The sequence below is a fragment of the Mirounga angustirostris genome, unplaced genomic scaffold, assembly GCF_029215605.1.
Source record: "Mirounga angustirostris isolate CCGP_5_RB_7025 unplaced genomic scaffold, mMirAng1.0.hap1 SCAF_3, whole genome shotgun sequence".
NCBI lineage: Eukaryota > Metazoa > Chordata > Mammalia > Carnivora > Phocidae > Mirounga > Mirounga angustirostris.
The window spans coordinates 3,058,188-3,063,991 of NW_026991711.1; the positions used below are offsets into that span (position 1 = coordinate 3,058,188).

At 51.4% G+C, this 5,804-nt stretch overlaps 1 long non-coding RNA gene across 1 annotated transcript; it reads left to right on the forward strand.

Annotated features, from left to right (window-relative positions):
- The first annotated feature begins 4,007 nt into the window (after positions 1 to 4,007).
- On the forward strand, positions 4,008 to 4,621 carry LOC123838800 (uncharacterized). The gene is made up of 2 exons (XR_006789517.1): positions 4,008 to 4,141; positions 4,499 to 4,621. It is a non-coding gene; the product is annotated as an uncharacterized LOC123838800 (long non-coding RNA).
- The last annotated feature ends 1,183 nt before the right edge of the window (positions 4,622 to 5,804 follow it).

Genomic DNA, 5,804 nt, shown 5'->3' on the forward strand with positions numbered 1-5,804 from the left:
TGATGGCACAGGACGAGAGAGTGCGGTGAGGGAAGAGGGTCTAACTCACACTGGCATGCAGCATGAGCTGGTCCCATTCCTACAGGGCATGAGCCACAGCTGCTGGGACCTGCAAACCCTCCCGGGGATCCACCCCCAAGGCTGGGAGGCATGGCTGCCACAGGCGAAAGACACTATTGGCCCCAGAGAGAGTGAGAAGCCACAGATTTTTGGCATATATGTGGAGAGGGAAGGAGAGGGAGACAGAGAGAGAGAGAGAGATTTTGAGGCACTGGCTCACGCGCTTGCGTGGGCTGGGAGTGTAAGATCTGCAGGCTGAGCTGCCGATCTGCAGAGCCAAGGAAGGACCACTGTCACAGTTCAGATGCGAAGGCTATCCGTGGCCAGAAGTCCCTCTTCCTTCCTCATGAAAGCTCAGTCTTATTTTTTTTTAAAGCATTCAACTGATTAGATGAGGCCCACCCACATTATGGAGGAGAATCTAGAAGTGTAGTGATTTACACGCTAATCTCATGTAAAAAATACATCCACATCCCTCTTTGGCCAAATATCTGGGCACCATGGCCTAGCCAAGTTGACCTGTCGAAAGGCCTTTGGAATGGACTGGAGGTCACACACTCTTTCGTTCTTCACCTGGGATTTCTGTGCCTCCACATTCCTGAGATGAGTTATTTCAGGCCACAATCACTTTGTCAGTCTTAAGTTGTCACATTAAGAAAGCATCCTCTTTGGGATGACCGTGGGGCTTTTCAAATGGACAGAGGGCATGCTCATGAAAATGGCAGACTTACGTTTGTAGAATGTTCTCCAGCACGGGATGGGTTTTTCTGTGACTCTTACTGACAGTAGAATCTCTTTCTCTCTCTCTCTCTCACACACACACCCCCACCCACCCACCCCGCCTTAGTGTTCAAACAAACAAAGTTCTCTCGGTCCTGGATAGGAAATGAGTGGAATTTTTGAGTTATATCCCCGGAGCCCTACTTCTCTGCGGCAGATATATAAAGAAAGGACACTTTCTTGTTATTGATTCTCTGACGAAACTCAGAAGACCGTGTTCTGTGGGGCACTGACATTCTGCGTTTTGCTGCACATTTGCAGAGAGCACGAGCCTGCTAATAACCTAGTGAATTATTATGATAGCAGACAACACTTTGGTGGTTATGATATGCTTCTGAGATTTTACAGATGCTGGAAGGAACACAGAGATGATGCTTTAATCCTCCAATTTGTACGTGCAGGTACAGATTATAACTGCTTGGTAAACTGCTCTGTCGTACTTTCATAGGGATGATGTGCATGGACCAACATTATTTATTATGTCAAGTAGGTAAGAGAGTTGCACAGCGGCTGTGAGCGCCAAGCGTGCAGGGAACCGGACAGCCCGGACCTCCTTGTTATCATTTTTGAGCACATAGTTCTTGCCCACGTGGGACTTGCAGCTATTTTGAAAGCATGTTGACGTGGGAGTCATAGCTTACTGCAAATGCAAACTTCGACTCTGAAATCAAATGTTGTGTCATGCCTGGGAGAAAGGAGGATGTAAGTGGGTTTAAACTTTGCAGGATGGGACCTGTGAGTCGAGCGGGGGGAGTGGGGGCTTGTTCTTCTGTGAAGCCCGTTCTCCTCCCGGCTGTGAGGCCCTCCAGCAGAGCACCCTTGCTCGGTGGGCACACACACCTCCCTGCGGAGGGGCCCCTTTCTCCTCCACCTCTGTCTTTGGACACCACATGGGTCCTCATGGCTTCAGTTCATGGGCTTTGGGGCTCTTTGCTTGTGAGACTGAAACAAAGCCCTCATTCTTTAATCCTTCTGGACCACCTTCTCTACTTCTTCTCTAGGATTCACATGGCTTCTCTCCTCCAGTGGCCCCCTCTTCTTTTTAGGCAAGCACTGGGAACTTGGTGACGCCCAGCACTGACTCTTGTTCCTGGACCTGACCGATCTACAAGGCTGCCGGTTCCTTGTGCCAATGGCAGCTAAGAGGACATTCTCCACTCTCTTCATATCCAACAGCAACCACAGAGCCCAGGCCTGAGATCCCTCGAGGGCTTATCTGATTTTATTTCCTGGAATGTTCTGCAAAAGGACATCAATGTGTGTTTTCCTTGTAGTGGTTCATGGTACACACAGAGGCCGACTCATATCTGGGGAATTTGGAAGGAGCCTATTTTATACCAACACTGAAACCAAAGCCATGTTGATTCTCCCCGTACAATGATACTTTCTCTAATTATCTGGGTCATTTCAATGGCTGCTGTGGGTCCGTCAGCATCCCTTCTTTAGGGGAAACAGACACTGCTGAGATCTGGGGCATCGGACCCGAGCTTGCAGGAGAATTTCTGGGCCAGTGACTCTCGGGACCCGGGGTGTGGATGCCTCCACTTCCCCCGCCCGGGACAAGGTGTCCCATCCCTCCGGCTCCCAGAGCTCCCTGCCTCTGGATGTGCTCACACCGCATTCGGGGTTGGGACCCTCGGTCGGTCGCTGACAGCGAGCTGGTCCAGTCGCCGGTGCTGTCCCCAGGCTCTGCCTCCGCCCAGCGCTCAGACTTGAGCTACGCAGCAGGGTGCTGGGTCCGTGCCGAGAACATGTTTACAGGGACCGTCCAGCCACGGTCCCTCCCACATGCTGCCCGCCTGGGCTCGCATGCACCGAAATAAGCACCTGACGTTGCTGGAAGGCCCGCATTTTGGGGGGAAACACCAGTGTTCAGTTGGGATCATTGTGTCAGTAAAGTAAAATTCCATCTGTTTTTCTGATGACAACGAATGGACTTTATTTCACCGGGCCTAGTGTTCCCTGCATTGGCTCTCCTGCCCCCGCCGGGACCTCCCCTGCTGTGGTAGGACTCCCCGCAGCCGTGGGGCTGCCGCCTGCCAGCCCTGCGCGTGGGAAGCCCTGAAATGTGCTGCCCACAGCCCGGGCGACCTGATGTGCCCCGACCTCCCTCGGGTGGACAGCTAGCTGGGCGCCGGGCGGGGGCCTCGGCTCCCCGCGCTGGGAGGGGTCTGTCCGGTTCTTAGAACCCTGGGGCGCCTCTTCTAAAATAGCCTTCTCTTCACAGGCCTTTCCGCTCGGGCCTCCAGCAACTTTCCTCCTTCAGGGACGACATGTAGCGTCCATGCCAGGGTGTGTGTGTGTCCTTGCTCCACACCGTTTCCAGACACAGCACGGCCCAGATGCTTGCGATTCAGGCCAAGAGCCTCATGTCAAATGACTCAACTCAACTTTTTCCAAACTGGCTGGCATGATCCAGGCCACTGTGCCCGCTTTCCTCCAGCACAGTAGCCCGGATGCTGGGGCCGGGGGGCTGACGGCCTCTACCTCAGTGCAGCCTCTGCAGCCACGGAGAACTCAGAGAAGCCCTCCCTGACCATGGCACCCTGACCGGAGCTGCCCTGAGGCCCCCGACGGCCAGGGCAGGGCGGCCTGGGACGCGCCTTTGGGGGCCTGGTGCCTGCGCATCCTCCGACACGCACCCCGTGATTCATTCCATGGCTTCTGGAGCTCGTGGGCAGGGACTCCCCCTGCCTGGCTGACCACAGCCAGAGCGGCCTGACGAGCTGTGGACAGTGACGGCCCCGACCAGCCCCAGCGCTTCTGACATCCTCTTGCAAAGTGGTGTTGACTTCCTCCTTCCATAGTCACCGGGAATTAGTATAATTGCACTCAAATATTTGCAGACTTTGCATCTGTTTTTCCTAGCAGATTTTGTAGAGCATGCCAAATATTCATGTTAAAAATCTACTTGGGGGGGAGGAGGAAGAGAATAAATACAATTAAAATGTGGGCTGACCCGAAGAAGTTCTGGACAGTTATCAGGTTTCGATCTAAAACACCTTGAGTTCGTATTGACCTATTGCAGGTGGCAGAAGTTTTAAGAAAGGGGTTGAGGGTTTTGTTTTGCCCAGATAACTGTCTGCAAAGGGAGGAGCCTGGGAACAGGCGGACTCGCTTCCTGCCCGCGCTGTTGAGTGCACTTGCCGTTTCCTGCACAGCTAGATGGAGCTCTTTCATCTTTCCTTAACCAGAAGCCATTTTAGGCATGAGGCTGGAGAAGGAGGTTTCTGCGGGAGACCCGTGTGGGAATGACTCATCGCTCGCATCTTCCTGGCGCCAGGGTGGCTGATAAGAGAAGGTGGGGTGGAAGGAAGGTGGGCTGCAGGTGATCTACTGGGTGACTGGCCAGGGAAAAGCCTCAGTGGCCAGTGTACAGAGAAGGGTGCCAAGTGGGGGAGGCACGGGGCTGTGTGATGCGGCCAGCTGCACGACTCAGGCTCATGCCTTCAGCACGTATCTCGGAGCGAGTCGAGCAGAGTGGGATGAGATTTGTTGGAGAAACCCTGGGGCTAGTTATTCCCAGTGGACCTTTCTCTAAGTGGCTAAGTAAACCCAGCCTGTTCCCCTGAGGGGGCTCAGGGGGTTCGGGCACTCCAGAAAGAGGCTGTTGGAGACTTGAGGCTCCAGGCCCAAGCTTTGCTGTTTGTTTTTACAGAGATGAAGTGCGGATTTACATCTTGTCTCCGCTCACCCGGAGGATTCTTGGAGACCAACGCATCCCTAGGCTCCGTAAATGTACTTAATACTGTGTCTTAGGCAATAAATGCATTTTACTTTGGGTGTGACGGACGGGAGCTTTTGTGTGAAGAGGAAGCTCATATTGACATTCAAGTCTCATACTGACGACGAAATGGGATAATTCTTCCAATATTTCATTGTAAAAATTTCAGGCACAAGGCAACATCGAATTTCAGTCAACACTGGTCCTAAATTCTACCACTGACATTAGACTATACATGATTTGTCATCCATCTGTCTCCTCCTTCCCTCCCCACCCTCCCCTTCCCGCTCCTTCCTTCCCTCCCCTCTGCCCCCCTCTCTCCCTTCCTCCCTCTCTCCCATCTATCATCCACCTATTATCTATCATCTCCATCCATTAATTCAACTTAGATTTTTTTGTACTTCCCCCAAATACTTCAATGTATGTATCGTTAACTAGGGTTATACATCTATGTTACCAATCTTTATTAAGGCATAGAACATTACCACTGTTATTCCAGAAAGTTCCCTTCTTTTAGGCTAATCCCAGTTTCTCTCACTCCCAGACACAAGTACTACTCTCATTTTCTTTTCAAGTGCCAGAATTTGGCAGACACCTCTCTCTCTCTCTGTAAGACCAGAAGTCAAAGAGCATGTTAAGTGTATCCTAAAATGCCATTCATGAATTGCTGTATTTATTGTCTATGTTTTAGGAAACAAGAGAAAAATAAGCTTTGGCAAAGGATAGCAAGAGGCTCTGCCCATAGTAACCACCAGGGATGGGCCCTGTGCCCATGCTGAGCTCTGTGGGGACAAGCATCCTGAGATGCTCACCTGGGGCTTCCCCATGCAACAGAGTCCAAATCTGCAGTGATTTTTTAAAATATGAACTTTTAAAATAAGCATACATTATAAAGTTTTTATTTTCCTGTTTGAATCATCCACATAGACATACACACTATGTACAACCAATCTGTATTTACAATTAAAGCAACTTTCTCCCAAAAGGCAAGGTTTGAGGACAGGGGCTTTGAAGGAGAAAGCATCCCACGGCTCCTGGAAACACCAGCCAGCACACCATTTTGTTCTCCAAACTGCCTGAAAACGGTATGCTTGACCAGCTCACAAGTCAGTTAATAAAGTTCCTTTTAACATGAATCGAAACAGCCTGAACTCAATGGCAGGGATCCCAGGATGGGAATAGGGAAGTGGGGACCAGCCACGCTTGGGTGACAGGTCAGGGAGGCATGCAGTTGGTTCAC